Genomic DNA, 15,105 nt, shown 5'->3' with positions numbered 1-15,105 from the left:
CAGCCTTGGAACGGGGTGACGAATGCATCGGAGTTGGAGGCTTCCGCTGGGGAAAGTTTTGGACAGTACCTGGGAAACATCGTCATCATTGTGGCACCTGATTATATAGACGTTAGGCAGCAGCAATAACAGGGGCACGATCCCGTATAATTTCCGTAGCACTTGAGTACAGTCCGACGGTCTTTCTGAGTTTAACGCTTTCAGCCCCCTCCCTAAAAGGCGGGAGGCACTTTATCTTCCTAGGAGCGCAATCCTATGCGTGTTTAGACGGGGGAAAGTCCTACAACTCCCAGCTATGCTGGCTGGGGAATGCTGGGAGTTGTAGAACGTTTTTCTGTCTAAACATGCATAAGATTGTGCCCTAAATTTCTTTGCGCGGTGATATTGACCGAGTTCCTGCCCAGCCTTTGGGAATGGGATACGTTCGCGCCTACGTCAAGGTGGAATCCACTTCATTAGCCTGGTGTCCTCCAGATGTTTTGGACTTCAACTCCCATCAGCCCTAGTCACCATGGCCAATGGTCAAGAATGCTGGGAGTCATAGTCCAAAATCTCTGCAGGGCACCAGATTGGGGAAGGCTCGCACCATTTCCAGTATTAATGTCGGACGAGATTCTTCGCTACAGGGTGCTTGGGAGATCCACGTTTCTAAGCAGCCTCCCAGATCAGGGGTTATAACGCGACATGAAGACGTTCTTCCGCGCAAGCTCCAAGGAGTGAATGGGAAATGAGCGGGTACTAGTATTTCTGTACCTCTCCCATTCATCCCAGTGGAGATGGTCCGGGTGGATTACGCCCAAAGGGTTTCGATATTGGTACCATGCTGAAATGGCTTCTCGGTTCTTGAAGTTGATTCTTGCTTCCTATCTCCCTGCTAGGATTGAGAAAGTAGTTCCCACGCTTTTCCCAGGCTGCTAGGGCATTTTTAATTTTTTTTTAGAAACCGCCCCGTCCTCCTTTATTTTTCTAAATACTTTTTAACAACATTTTTTATTCTGGGGAATGGTTGGATGCCATGGAACCATCGCTGATTCAGAGTTGCCTGGATGTTTTTCGGAACTTCCTCGACAGTGTAGGAAATGCATTTTAGCCAAGGAACCATTGGGGAATACCCAAAATTGTGTTTGAAAGTTAGTAAAAAAGAAATTAGATGAAAATTAGGACACACATAATTAGTACTCACTTGGCTCTAGTTACTTTATTAATCCAAAACATTATTTCATTTTTTTTGGATTTTACCCTTACCTGTCTAGGTAACAGAGACATATATTACATATACAAGAGTAGTAGTGTGCTTTTATTAAAGCCAACAGAAACATCACAAAGTAATACATCACAAAAGTTTTTGTGTTGGCCAGGACTCTATTTCAAGTTCATTGTTAAGTAGCAAAAATGGGGGCAGGGGGGGGAGAGAAAGGTGTGATAGAAACCCTCCAAGTCTGCATTTTGTAACGGGAGGCAGGGGGTGCTTTGCAGCTCTGCACAGTGGCTCTGCCAGGTTTGAGAGGGCTGTGGGCAAGATACCCCCCCTTGGGGGTGTGTGACTCTGTCCCACATGTCATCTGGCTGTTCAATTTCTCCCCCCCTTGCAGGTGTTGTATGCTGCTGCCACCTTGTTTTCTTCCCATCCTCCTCCCCCACCCCAGAGTCACTCCGCTCTCTTCCCCCCCTCCCCCAGCTTCCTAGGCAGTGGGACATGATCTAGTTTGTCTTTTTAAACATTTACTCGAGGGGGGCGGGGCGGCGGCGAATGCTGTGCAACAGTGTTCCTGCTGCTGAGGCTCCAGCTACATCCCACCAACCTCATTTCCCGCTAGTGATGCAGAACTGGTTTCCTGCTGCTGCTGCCCCCCCCCCCCGACCATCTCATGCCCCTGTCTCTTCTTGCAGTTGTGTGCGTGATGCATTCAGGAACCCAGATTTGTGCCCCAAAGTCCATCCCTAATAAAGCTGCTGGGTGTGCAGTATAATCCTGTGCATGTTTATACATGTGCTCAATGGGATTTACTGTAGGATTGAAGCCTTAATTAGATGAGCTCAAAAGCATACCCACTACTTTGTGACAATTCCATTGGCCTTATTCGTGGTGTAATTAGTATAGTATTTGCGTTTATTAAATTTGCATCCTGCATTTCAGCTGAGATTGGCTCTCCAAATCCACACAAAGGAGATATATATATATATATATATATATATATATATATATATATATGAATATGAGAGATACCGCCCCCCTCTCTGTGTGTGTGTGTAGTGTGTGTAGTTGGTGATACTGACCACGTTCCAGGTTCTTCTCTGCAGAGAGAGAGAGGGGGGGGGGAAGGTTCTTCAGATGGCAGAATCCCAGTACCAGAGGCAGAAAGCCTATACACACCAGTTGCTAGGGAATATGGGTGGGAGGGTGCTATTGCACCAATGTCCTGCTTGTGGGTTCCTGGTCGACAACTGGTTGGCCACTGTGTAAACAGAGTGCTGGACAAGATGAACACTCGGTTGGATCCAGCATGTCTCTTCTTATGTTCTTATGGCTGGTTGATGATAAAGAAGACCAACCTTTCTGTTGAGCTGAAGAGTCATAATTCTAGAGACAGACAACCCCTTCCCACATTTTGATTTGATGTGGGCTTTGTCCTTCATTGTCGACATTTCAAGCAACAAAGTAGATAGAACTACTTTCAGCAAGACATAATGTAAGAACATTGACAGAACCTCCCCCCAGTGACCATGGCAACTCTGCTGCCACCCACCAAGAATGGTGCTGCATGCTGACAACACTTCCACATTAGCCAGGTATTGATGAAGGAACCCATCAATCCATGGCAATGGTAGAATGCCTCCATGATGTTACTCTCCCCATCGTGGATGGAAAATATAATGCGTCTACCACAAAGACACCAGACCTTTCAGGAGGGTCCATAGCTCAGTGGCAGAGCACGTGCTTTGCATGCAGAAGTTTCTAGGTTTGATCCCAGGCATCTCTAGGGAGGGCAGGAAAAGACCCTGCATGAAATGCTGGAGAGCTGCTGCCAGTCAGTGTCAACAATATTGAGCTAGATGGACTCAGTATAAGGCACCTTCCTATGTTCCTGGCCGGGACCACTGCAGTGAAGTGAGGAGGAGCCCAGCAAGGGACATGGATAGTCACACACCCTAGGTTTCTCTGCAGATATGAGGTTTAAGTCACCTCATAGTACAAATGCAGGCAGCCTGCAAACAACAATCCATTTGCCAGACAAATGCAGATCACCATATAACAAAGGAAGGGCGGGCATTCCCATTATGTTCCTACCCAATTGCTAACACCATCTCTGGAGGCTCTTTTGTGGTTGCCACCACCCACAATGGTATAATGGGAGGCTACAAGGAAAAGAGCCTTGTCTGTGGTGGCCCCGTATCTGTGCAATACCCTTCCAAGTGGAATCTGCCTGGCATTTTCACTGTATATGTTTTGATGCCAGGTTACATCCTTCCTCTTCCAGCAAGCATTTAATCTTAAATTCCGTTGCTCTCATTCTGTACCTCATTAATATTTAAAATGTTTTTTATATTTTAATTTTTGTGTTTATTGGTTTTTTTGTTATTTTAATGTTTGTTTGCTTGTTTGTTAAATGATTATAAACAGCTTTAAGGGCATTTGCCAGTTGGGTAGTATATAAATTAAATTAGGATGGAATCCTATGCATGTTTAGACGGGGGGTGGGGAGTGGAAACCCTCCAACTCCTAGTGCACACACCTCCTCCACCCAGCTAGCTGGGATATGCTGGGTATTGGAGGATATTTTTTTTCTGTCTAAACATGCATAGGATTGCACCCCAAATTACAATGTACAGACAGCCACATAGCTCAGGGAGGCAGCATGCATGTAGAACCCACAGGTTTCACTGCAAAAGGTTCAAATATCATTGGCAGGTGATGGAAAGCAATAGTTTCAGACTAGGCACTCACCACAACACTCAACAGTAAAGTCTGATTGCTTCCTGGGTGAGGGAAGCAACCTTTGAGCACAGGAGGGGGCCACATGAACAAGGAAAGAATGGGAGCCTCAACAGGGTCCTGCCTGATGTAGCTCAGTGGGAAAGAGCATTGAAATGGGAAAGAGGAGGAAGCAGCTCAAGCCTGCCATGAGTAGGGTGACCATATGAAAAGAAGGACAGGGCTCCTGTATCTTTAACAGTTGCATAGAAAAGGGAATTTCAGCAAGTGTCATTTGTATATATGGAGAACCTGGTGAAATTCCCTCTTCATCACAACAGTTAAAGGTACAGGAACTATACTAGAGTGACCAGATTTAAAAGAGGGCAGGGCACCTACACCTTTAACTGTTGTGAGAAAGAGGGAATTTCACCAGGTTCCCCATATATACAAATAACACCTGCTGAAATTTCTTTTTCAATACAACTGTTAAAGATACAGGAGCCCTGTCCCCCATGGGCAAACCCTGGGCTGACTGCCACAAGGCAAAACTCTCCTGTTGAACTTGAGGCCTGTAGGCTAAATCTGCCCCCCCCCCCGCATGTGGTTTCCCAGCTGTTGCACAGTTCCCCATTCTGAAAAGCTTAAATTTCTCCCCTGTAGCTTAACTACTGGTAGTAAGAGCTGTAAACTGAGATATGCTGGTATTTACCTTTGGCCCCACCCACCACTGGAATGAGGCAATTGAAAGCTTCTCTAAAATGGAATTTGGCCATTGGGCTGAAAAAGTGTTGACACCTGTGCCTTGTGCAGGTGAGATGCTTGAAATCAGGGATTTATAGTAGATCAGCAAGAGTTTCAGGCTCCCAATGCTTTAACAATAGCAACAACTAAGAGGCTCCCTCTCCAAAATTAGATTTTGCTAATTAAGAAAGGTGTGTGGGTGTGTTTGAGTGTGTGGAAGAAAATCTTTGTGTGTGAAAGGGCGGTGAGCTCAGTTCAGGTATTGAAAACAAATGCTCAGAAGTACACAGGTCCATAATTCTAAATATGCGGAAGAGAAGCCCTCCTCAGCTACCATTAGGCATCTGGCTCTGGTTGGTGGACTTTTAAGGTTCTAGTAAAACAGCAAACTAGATCTATTCAGCCTGGAGCCTGCTCCCCCCTGCTTTAAATGACAAGAACACTCTTGGCAAGGGGTTCCAGAATTCTCCACTAGAAGATCTAGGGTGGGACTACACCTGCTGGGACTCTCCCCCATCCCATAATGCTTGAATATCTTTTGGCTGCCTGGCCAGCACCAATGATGTCAGCTGCTCTAAGTCCTAGTCCATGGGGTAATTCCATAAGCACCCCACCACAGAAAGAAATCCGGAACCAGTCAGATTTGGGGAGGGGCCAGAGCTCAGTATAATAGCACACTTGCTTGGAATGCAGAAGGTTCCCAGTTCAATCCTCGGCTTCTCCAAGTAGGGAGAGGGGAAAAGTCCTGACTGAAACCCTGGAGAGCCACTGCCAGTCAGTGTGAACAGTACTGGGTTAGATGGACCAATGGTCTGACTCAGTATAAGGCAGCTTCCTATTTTCGTTCGTACCCAGATTGAGGGGGCTTTATATTGAGCCATTGTCCTGTGAAGCAGTAGAGGTGTAGCATGCATACGGTCTTAGATTTAAGCTCTGGACGTGGCACTAGAAAGGCCTGGGCATGAGCACACATGTGCAAGACACAAGAAAATGCAGTGCCAGAGCTAATAAGGAGTGGTGCATGGACCAATTGCCTTAATCAGATAATTGCCTGATTGCATTTTTCTAAATATTTGCCTTTTTGACCAGCCCCATCATCCCATTCAATGACTCCTCTCCCACGTTCATTGATTCAATAGTTAGTGTCTGCTGATGGTTGTCCAAGCAGACCTTGTCCCTTCCACTGTTTGATTTATTATCACACCAACAACCATAAAGAGGGTAAAGCAGGGAGGCAGTGAGCTGTATGGACCCGCTCTATCACCTTTGCTGGTCCTTCATTGCATGGCCTTGGCACTTGCTGGGTATAGAGGAGGACTCCACTATCTATGTTGCTTCCTGGGACATATGTCCACCTGTTGCTAGGCAGATCTCAGAAACAGGGATCACCCGCGAGGAGCAGAGCTGTGGCAGCACTTTTGACCACTCTTGGGAAGCAACTCTGAAGGCAAGCAACTTAACTCACTCTGTGTGGCAGATGACACACAAACGCAAAATAGTTTAAATAACCCTTACTGCACACCGTGCGTTATCAGGGTGGTTTATTTTGAAGAAATAAGTCATCATGGGTGGGAAAAGAGCTCACAGATGACACACTAAGCCATCATGGGTTAAATAAACCATTGTGGTTTATTTAACTTGTCATGGATTAACATGTCGTCCAAATTGAATCCATCTCCTTTGCCTCAAGCAGCAAAAGGTATTGGGTTAGCTCTGGAGGAGGAGGGGAGCAGTCATGTTCAGCTCTCAGTTTTTTTCAGCGGCAGTGTCTTAACTTATAGCAACTCTTTTGCACCATTGCCAGAGACAGGAGTGTCCGTTAACCTAGTATCTTACTAACTCCCAGTATTTTACACTTGCACAGAAGGCATTCCAGGATACTGCGGTCAACTGGAGAAACTTGACATCTTAAATGCATTTTAATTGATAAGTGATTAGGGACAAGATGAACTTGTCTCTTGCGGGGGAGCTTTCCTTCAGTCTTAACTCTTCACTCCTCATGTTAAAGGTTCTTAACAGGAAACTTGTAAAACAAATAAAAAAATTGGCGGGGGTGTGTGTGTGAGTGGGTGGTTATTGTGTATAACAAGTCTGGGGAACCTGTAGCCCTCCAGATGCTGTTGGATTCCAGGCCAAACAGCCTGGCCAGTGGCAAGATATGATGGGGCAAGTATATACCAACATCTGGAGGGCCAGAGTTTGTGGCATTTTCAAAATACAGTAAGCTGAGGGGGTTCATTGGGTGGATCACCACCGCCTGTAACTTCAACCCTCCCCCGGTTAACATTTTAAGTAGTTTATGTGCTAGGAATGTTACAATCAGATCTCAGACCATTTCAAGTGATTTGAAGTATTTTTATTAACAAGTTCCTTTGCTGTTCTTGGGTACCTTTCTGTTCTTCCTAGAACTAGTTGCTATTGAGAGGTCTGTGTACTTAACTTCGGAACACAAATGAACAAGAGGCATCAATACATGTCTGATGCCACCCACATCATCCTCTAAGGATGGGAGGAGTTAGTCAAGATAAAATCATTGCATTCATTTACCATAGCATGTTATGCCACTTTTCTGCCTGAAGGCTCCCAAAGCAAAACAATGCGAACACAAACAAAATTAAAATCCACAAACTAAGCATGTGACAGCAAACCTGGAAATTATTTCCAGAAACACATTATATACATACAAACAATATTTTAAGGATGCAGTCCTGTACCTGAGAGTAAGCCTCATTAAAAACAGTGGGACTTACTTTTGAATAGACACAGGCAAGATTGCACTGCATGTTGTCTTCCTGGGTGCAGCTTGTGCCCACCTCATATTCCTCAGTTGAATACGTCACTATAGTCCCCCCATCATTCCAGACATTTTCTGTTGTCAAAAATCTGTACTTGGGGCAGATCAAGCTGTTCCACATACACACATCCCATCAAAGTATTTTTCTTCTGAATGGAGTGGGAGCCATTTATAGCCTTATCCTCCATGAATTTGTCTAATCCCTTTTTAAACTGGTGGCCATCGCTATGTCTTGTGGAAGTGAATTTCATAGTTTAACTATGCGCTGTGTGAAGAAGTACCTTTTATCTGTCCTGAATCTCCCACAAATCAGCTTCATGGGATGACCCAGGGTTCTAGTATGATGGGAGAGGGAGAACAATGTCTCTCTATCCACATTCTCCATACCATGCACAATTTTGTAGATCTCTATCATGTCTCCCCTTACCCTCCTTTTTTCTAAGCTAAATCATCCCAGGTGCTGTAACCTTCCCTCATCGGTGAGATGCTCTATCCCCTTGATCAATTTAGTTGCCTTCCACCCCCCCCCCCCATCTTTTTTAGTTACAGTGGCCAAGACTGTTCAAAGCATTCGAAGTATGATTGCACCATAGATTTATGTAAGGGCAGTACAATATTAGCAGTTTTATTTTCGATTTCTTTCCTAAGCTTAATTCTACCTGGTTTCTCATCAGTCCAGATCTCTTCCTGGTTGAGGCCCAGCCCGAAGTGTTGTGATATGAATGGGACAAGAAGTAAAGATAGGAAGCATGCACGGCAGCCTGTGATGGTGGATTTTTAATCCTTAAGTGAAAGGGGGAACATGAAGGGCCTAGTTTCTGAAGATGAGGCTTTGAAAAAAATGGGGGGACGGACTGTGGTTTGTATTAGCTCTAAAGATGAAACTTCTGTACAATCTCTGTACTGAAGAACTACAGTAAATCAGATTTGGGCCATAGTCCACAAAAGTTCATGCCTGTGTGTGTGACAAGACTCTATTTTAACCTATTTCTGGGAAATCCATTCAGCTCACTAGGTTTTTTCCCCATACTCAAGGCTACAATTTTTTACTCACTTATGTGGGAATGGTCCAATGAAGCTTACTTCTGAGAAAACATGTACAGGTTTGCACTATTTTGCCTTCACCAGTGGAACATATTAGCTTTTGTCAATATTCCAGAAAATATTCCTAATGGCTTAAACATGCATTTTAATGTGGTACAGTGCTAACTGTTGTCACATTCTCAAACTTTTCAGTCTAAAAGTCTTTTTCTGCAGGTGGTTTTGAATTAGTGATAGTTTAGGATAGATACCCAGTTTCTCAGTGTGACTATGATTCTATTCATTTGGACTCATCTGGCTATAATTGCCAGCATGAGAATCTATTCAGGGTGATTATTCCAAGGTACTTTCTGTTCCAGCCCCCTCCAGGCAGACACCTTTCCTAGGCCATACTAAGTTTTAGAACATGGTGCATCTCTTTTCCTACTACCATGGTTTCAGTTACTCTAGTATACCTGCCAACTCAAGAAACACCACAAGAGTGCACTGTGTGAACATGAAATCAATGCAGGGCCTTGCTGCTGGCATATTGCTAATAGTCACCCAGCCGGCCCTGTAGATTTTGCACAGCATTTCCACACTAACTTTGTAAAGGGGAGAGATTGCAGGTAGCGATGGTACGCTTATTAGCTGCATCAAGAATGACAATGGTCAGATACTGGTACTCTAAAAGGCTACTCACTATTCTTATTTATTTATGGCATTTATATACTGCTGAATATAGTAAAACTCTGTGGTTCAGAATATTAAAATACAATGTCATATAAGACTTTCCATGTGTACATCAAAGTTTCTTTTTTAAAAAACTCACTATACATTCCTGTTTAGCCCTCTTCTCAGAAGAGTTATGATCATACAGCAATAAACTTTTATTCTAGAGCGAACATTGAAGATATAGGATGTTGCTGAAATATGTAAGTTAGATCAGGGTATGATAACATAGATAAAAAGGGGAGCTTCTGAAAGAATTGGTGAGGTAACCGGCCACGAGAGCAGTGAGCTCCAGAAGCTATTTGGGGTCATACATATTTCATTGCAAAGCATGACAGAAATGGCTGTTTTCTGAAAGTCTGGATCCGATTGTCAAAACTCTGCAATTTTAAGACTTGGTGATTAAGGCCTTAGCTAGACCAGGCTATATCCCGGGGTGAACCCTGGGATCATCCCTATGCGTCCACATGATGCACAGGGGATCCTGGGATCAGGGTGGGATCATTCTTGCCCCAGGATACAGCCCTATACTTTGGGCCTGCTTTTTCTACGGTCTCGGGCTGAGCCCAAGGCTGCGGATTGTGTGGCCTGTTTCTGCGTGATTACTTACGCAGAGCCAAGAGCGCTGCACCCATTGGGGTTAGAGTGGGGGGAGCGGGGAAATGATATTTAAAAAACACCTTTGCGCACGGACGTTCATGTGCTCCTCTCCCTTTAAGAAAAAAATGGCAGGCAGGACGCCTCTCTTCCTGAGGTCATCGCGTCTTACATGTAAATGAGGGCGAGGTCTCTCCTCCCCCCCCCTAACTTTCAGGTAGGTCTAGCTAAGGCCTGAGATTATTTGTATTCTTCTTCCCTCCCTTTCCTTTCCCTTTTGCGTCATGTCTTTTAGATTGTGACCCTGTGAACTGTGACTATCTTGATTTTAAATCTGTGTCAGCATCTAGGCACTTTGTAAATATAGGTATAACATCTGTTCAGGCTAAAAGTTTCTCACAGTCTTAGCACAACTCTTCTGGGAGGGCTATTTGGGCATACCTAATGAGATTTAAACAAAAAACCTTGGATGTACACATGGAAGGTCTTATATATTCATAAGGTGGGCACAATATAAAGTTTTAGATATGGTGATACAGAAGACAATAGCTTTGCAGCATTCCTTGTGGGTAACTTGGATAGCATCCAAGCTGGTGGAAGGGCGACGTGTCCTCTTCATGCTCTGCTGCAAAAGCCTGTAGTCACGAGGAAACGGAAACATCTTTACAGGAATGTAGAAAAGCAAGTGCACTTAACCTTTTGACTGCCGTGGTCAGTCCTACTGAGTGATACTCAATAAAATAAAATAAAATTGGTGGGCATAATTATATGGGATGGAATGATCTCTGACAAGGTCCACCTGGTGCCAACATTATCCTTTCAGCACCAGGTTAAGACCTTTCTCTTCTCTCAGTCATTTGGCAGCATATGATGAGTCCTGGATCAGGTCCTGGATTTGACTTACTGTTAATAGTTTAAAAGTGTTTTAAGTTATGTGATGTCTGCGGTCTGTTTACATTTTCATGTAAATGGCTTTACACTTTGCATAATGTATTTTAATGGTTTTTAAATCTTTGTAAACTGCCCAGAGAGCGTTGGCTACGGGGTGGTACAGAAGTGTAATAAAATAATAATAATCTCTGCTTAATAAAAGTATACGGCTGTAGCACAGTGGTCTTTAACTGGTCCAGACCAGTGACCCACCTCGGACTCCCAACTTGTAAGATGGGACCCACCTTTAGTTTTCTCCATGCCCAATATGGTGGCATCAGCTTTGCAGCAACCCATTTGGACAGATCTCATGACCTACTTTTGGGCAGCAACCCACCAGTTGAAGACCACTGTTGTAGAGCAACAATAGGCAACCCACAGCCCTTGGGTAGTCTTCTTGAAGCCTGCCAGACCAAGAGAAGCCCACCCATTTTTCTTAACAGCCCACCTGAGGCAGGCTGCAGGGGAGGCAGCTGTTCCAATACTAGGGCAACAAGCTTTAACAGGATCACTGGGGATGGGAGAGGCTTTAGCCTCCCCTTGTAACCCCAATACAGCCAGCGTCCTTTTCCCCAGTGCTAATGGTGGAAGTGGTGAAGCAAGAATCTTGATTAGCATTACAGGGGGAGGGGGAATAGGCTTTAGCCTCCCACTCTCAGCAACCCCAAAGCAGTGTGTGCACCTGCAGCCTCCACTGGCACTACATGCAGCCCACACAGGGATATTTTGGGGTTAAGGTGGCCTTTAAGAATAGACTGTCCAAATAACCATTCATAGGGGCTTTGGTTAGTTCAAAACAGTGCTATAACAAATACAGGTTTCAGGAGGCCCTGACTGGCAACTAAACAGAACTTTAAATAATGCAGGCAGCACAATATAAACTCACCAACAACAGTGGGAAGAAAAGTTATATATGCTAGCAACTTCAGGGAAGCCAAGACTGATTCTCCCAACAGCCAGCATTTTCCTTGTTTGGAAATAGTCAGGGATCTAGTGTATTCCACTCACATAAATGCTCAAAAATTTGACATTAGCTATAGAATACAGCCAGCTAAGAACTTCAACTTTCATTATTTCAAAGCACAATTCTCTAGACTTTATGGTTATGCAAACGGGTTTGGAAGTATGTCATCTAGTGAACTCTCCAAAGCTCAGAAGGATCATTAGGATTTTCAGCATTTGGAATGAGCTTCAGAATGATGGAGGTTGTGGTCACTCCCAGGTGTTTTCACTACTGATCTCTACTATGCCACCCAAAGAGGGAGAGAGCATAGTGTTGTTTGCTCAGTGTACTTCCTTGAGCACTTGCTTAGTCCAGGCAAACCTTTCTTTCTGCCACAGGGTTCAATTTCTCCTTGATCTTTAGAAGCATGATTGGAGTGGGAAGAGGGTAAACAAGCATGGACTTGAAATTACCAGTGCAATGCCACTTATATGTATGTTCTCTGTAGATCAAATCACTACTGAGATGTGCACAAAAGCTCAAGATTATGAGGTCTTGCTGTTGGAGGAGTCCATGTACTGTTTTCAGTCAGCCATAAAGACTCACATATGCAGAAAAGCATATCATACTTGAATTGGTGATTCTACATGTTAATTTATTAATGCCAAATATTGGCCCTGTTTAAAAAGGATCACCAAAACTAGCAATCTTACAGCTTTCCCACACAACTCGTTGCACAATAAATTCTTATCTACAGTCTATAGTCCTGACACCTTCCTTGTAAGTTGCACTTCCCACAACTGCAAAACCAATATACTGTATCAGAAAATAATTACCCACATGCAACATATAGAACAGTCACAGTGTAATGAGTTCAATATGGGACATGTTTGTGAGTTTCACAGTGGACTTCCATAGGAGTAGACATCAAATTGTATTATCTGAAAAGTAGGCTTGCACCTTCCTCCTTTCATTAGATACTAGCAGATATACCCAGTGTTGCTCTCCCCCCACCCAAGATATAGGTCTGCGAGGCAATGATCTTTGAAGTCGTAGGCAGTGGTAGGCCTGAGTTAACTTTTGAAGAAATTAAATTGTCCCAAGGCATGCTGGGAGTTGTAAGCATAAGCTGAGGCTAGAATGGAATGGTGGGTGGGATTAGTGGCAGTTGGGGAACAAAGAAAGTTAGTGAGAGATCAGGAAAGTGGGAGCAGTTAGGATTGAGATAGTGACCTGGTTTGCTAACTCATGCCAGTACTATACCTCCCAACATGCCTTCATGGCCACAGGTGCCCGTGTCCTCTGAGAGGTGCTTCCCTCTTGTTGCAGATGCTGCTCCTTGATAGTGTTGAGAAGGCCCATTTATGTGGGCTGTTTCCTTTTATGTGGAATTGGGTTGACTACTCAAGACCAACCATAGGAGTCTGGGTTGTGAAAGGCATGCAGTGACCACCCATCCACACACTCACAATGGCCACCAAAGGCCGATAAGTCTGGCCTCCTGCTCAAGGCATGCTGGGAGTTTGTAGGTGTAAGCCTAGTTTTTATTTTTTATTAAATTCTTTTAAAAATATTTAATACCCCAAATTTGGTGGTTTTACATTTTTCTGGTACATTGAATAGCTAGACCTATCAGTGTGCCAAATTTCAAGTTTCTAACTCATCTGGAAGTGGGTAAACATTTCTGCACATACATCCCACACACATACTTTCAGCTTTATAGGTAGCAATGGATAGGATGTTGTATCTGTGTCACTGAATTCACACTTACTTTCTGTATATGCTGTACATGTTTTTAATCCTCTGCATTTTGTTTTTTCATTTGTTTGACCGTTGTTTTTTTCTTTCTTCAGTGACATATTACAGTCCAGGCTTGGTATTTTATTACAGCAAAATCAACCTAGTGTCCTGTGACAGAAGCTTGTTGGCTAAAGCCCACATCATCACATATATGAAGCGTATTTTCAGTTATATATTATCTCATGTACATACATAGAGGGGGGGGGGAATTAAACAGTGGGGTCAAAAAGCTATGAGAAGTAAGAGATTCACTGACATTTTGTATACAAGGCAACCACAATAATTAGTGCTAATATAATCTTTTGAGCTTAGCTATGCTAATTCAGTATTTATAGATGAGTGGGTCCACAAAAAGTTTACGCCACGATAAATCTTATCTTAAAAGCTTTTTTTGTTTGTTTCAGTTTTAGCTCTGGAGCTCTGCGGATACTCCATCATCTTGGATACGTAAGTAAACTTTTATGAGGCCAGGTGTCTGTTCTTCTCCATGGAGGGCAGGGTAACAAGGTATTGGATCCATTCACACACAAACAAACAAGGAATATTTAATGCAAATCTGAGACACTAGAAGAAACCCTCTTAAATTCACATAAAATGGTTATAATCCCCATCTGAAGCCCCTATGATAGTATATCTTTGCTAGACACACACACACACACACACACACAGGAAACTCCTGGGATTACATTAACATATGTACACTGATAGCATACCTGCACCCCTTGCCCCACTGTGCAGCATATCTCAATAGCGAAAAACACACACCAGAATGGTTTAATAAAAATACAAAAGCACCCCACCCTCCATTTTTACAGATTCTTTAATTCAGAACCGCATTTGTCTACTTTGTTTAACCTTCTTACCAAGCATAATATGCAGAACCTATCACTACTGAGTTATGTTTAACCATTATGCCATTCCCATACCTGAAAACTTAGCTGATGAGAAAGTACTGCCCACTAAAAACTAAGTTGCCCTACACTAAAACTTGCAGTGAATTGTTTCCTGGATCCCAATGACCAGCTTCAGAAGATAAGGTAAGTGAAAAATGGATATGAATCTATGTTCATGACTGAAGCTGAAGACCAAAGATCCATCCGAACAGGGAATATTTCAGTTCAAGCACCTGCTAAGGACAGGACACACTTTTGCAGACCTATTGAGTTGAGACTACCAAATAAGTGATGTGTAAATCATTCATGCAAAAACCAATGAACTTGAAACTTTTCCCCAACACATTATTCTTTAAAAAATACAGCCAGAACTGTTTAGTCTGCTTGGCTACCGGAGGAATACTTTCACATCATGGAACAAGGATGCAAATAATTTCCATAAGAGTGACAGATTGCTTTGTGAATAGTCTGACAATCAAAACTCAATCTCTGCAACTTAAACGTATAGTTCCTTGTCACATGTTTCAAGCAGCTTATAGCTTCTAACACAAAATCAGCTTTATCTATTTAAAGAAATAGCAAGTTACAATATGGACTTTTTATTTGGACTTCATATTACAGATGGTATTGGAGAGAGGGATTTGGGATGCAGGATACTGCTCTGAATTTGTAAATAGTTTTGTTCTGCCTCTGACTCACACTTTGTCCAAGTAGAAGATATGGGATTCAAAGTAAGTAA

Source organism: Elgaria multicarinata, chromosome 8 (genome assembly GCF_023053635.1).
Source record: "Elgaria multicarinata webbii isolate HBS135686 ecotype San Diego chromosome 8, rElgMul1.1.pri, whole genome shotgun sequence".
Taxonomy (NCBI): domain Eukaryota; kingdom Metazoa; phylum Chordata; class Lepidosauria; order Squamata; family Anguidae; genus Elgaria; species Elgaria multicarinata.
The sequence above is the reverse complement of the archived record's forward strand: the minus strand, read 5'-3'. Positions refer to the sequence as shown.